Source organism: Raphanus sativus, chromosome 7 (assembly GCF_000801105.2).
Source record: "Raphanus sativus cultivar WK10039 chromosome 7, ASM80110v3, whole genome shotgun sequence".
NCBI lineage: Eukaryota > Viridiplantae > Streptophyta > Magnoliopsida > Brassicales > Brassicaceae > Raphanus > Raphanus sativus.
Genome location: NC_079517.1, coordinates 23,162,473 through 23,164,445, shown reverse-complemented (window position 1 = coordinate 23,164,445; position 1,973 = coordinate 23,162,473).

Here is a 1,973-nt window from a genome sequence, read left to right as displayed (position 1 = left end):
CCCTAAGTCCTACATCTGTACCTCTTATTTGAGAGAGTAATCTCTACTGGGTAATTTGAGCACTATCACCTAGGGGTTTAGATCTCGTCGAATCAATTCCATATCTTCGGAACGCAAGGACACCTAGGTAGACGCGTAGATTCATGAGAAGGGATGGACCCTTGAAAGGGCTGAAACCTCGTAAGGGTCGGACCCTTGTAAGGGTTGACCCCTTGGAAGGATATCAGTGTCTAGGACCTGGATCCTGTTAGTCAAAATGACTGAACCCTGAAATAATTAGAAAAGCGTTAGACCTTGTAATCCATTATTAAAAACCTGAGTTTTAGTTTTGGAATGAAAGATCCTTGCTTAGAACCCTAGAGTTCTAGCTTGGTTTGAACCCTGAGGTTCTTGAGCCCTAGAACCCGGGAGTTCTTAAGGCCTTGAACCCTGAGGTCTCTTACCTAGGCCCGAAGGCCATTTTATTGAACCCGAAGGTTTGCTCATTGAACCCTGAGGTTTCTGAGTGTTGGGGTTTAATCCTTAGATCTGGGGATCGTGACTGAACCCGATGGATACCTCGAACCCGGAGGTTGATGCTTTTGAACCCTGAGGTTCTTGGCAAACCCGAAGGTTGGTATTTGGACTCAAAGATCCTTGAACCCTGAGATTCTTATCAGATCCGAAGATCAGTTAGACCCGAAGGCCCTTGATCGACCCGTAGGTGATCTTGAAACCGGAGACTCTTTACAGATCCGGAGGCTGTATTAATCCCTGAGGCTCTTTTATAGACCCGGAGGCCGTACTGAACCCGGAGGTTGTTATGACTTTGAGGTTGATCCTTCTAGCAAATTGTTTCCAAATCTTGCTGTAGAAGATCAATCCTTTTGCTTAACCATTCGAAATTGTTGTTGAGAGGGCTGTAGACGTCTCCAATCCGTGTATTGATGTAAGAAATCTCCCAATCATCTCTTTTAGGTGATGAACATTCTGGTTGGGTGTTGGATGTAGTCTTGCCGAGATCGATGGCTGGCGATGGTGCTGTGTCGATCGATACTGGTGGCGTAACTTCCTTCTCAAGCATGGTTCTAATGCTCTCAATCTCCATCCTTAGCACTGCCATATCACTTTGAAGAGCTTCATAGCTGCGATCCAATGGCTGGTAGGCATCTTCCACCAGTGTGCGGAATTCTTCCTCCAGGTGTGCATGGGCTCCCCACACATCAATCACCATATCATCTATCTTCTCCTTGCTGTAGGGTACTGGTGCTGTTCTGTATGCATGGTAATGGCGTGCATGTTCTGGAAGGCTTAAACAACTCTTCTGAAAAAGAGATGCTCTCTCCAGGATTTTCTTATGTGTTTTTTGGTGACAGGGATGATTTCACCATCAAATCCCCTAGCATGTCCAAACTCATTTCTGTGGACACCAAATTCATCACTCTCTTCCTCTTCGGATTACCTGAATTTTGTATTCCTATTCCTTCCTTCCTCTGTCGAACAAGAAGGGTTTTACCAAATCTGGTCTCGAGATGGTGAGCCTTTGGTGGACGAACCTCCTAGGGGTGTTCCTTCCAACGACTTCTGGAACAGGAGATATGCGTTTATCAAGGTTAATGATGCTCCACGCTATCCTCTCTTTTGGCAATCCGTCGGTACGCTTCTCTTGTCTTGGTTAAAATAGATTTTGTGTCACCGCCCCATCTCATGTAATGTTTTTCCCAGAGGTCTTCCGGCCGGTATTCCATGCTGGCGAGACTTTGGTGAAGTTGGCAAAAGGCATTCCCAGGCGATTTCGTTGGATTCTATTTCTGATGAGCCAGATGTCTTTACGCCACAGCCGTATTTGGGGTAAGACAGCTTTTCTTTCTCTCAAACAGATATGGAAATGATTTTGACCCTTTGCTGTGCCGTCTTTTAGGTGGGATTCCCAGGGCTTCAATATCATCAGTGTATGACGAATATTGTAGGGCCAAACCTCAGAGGACACGATC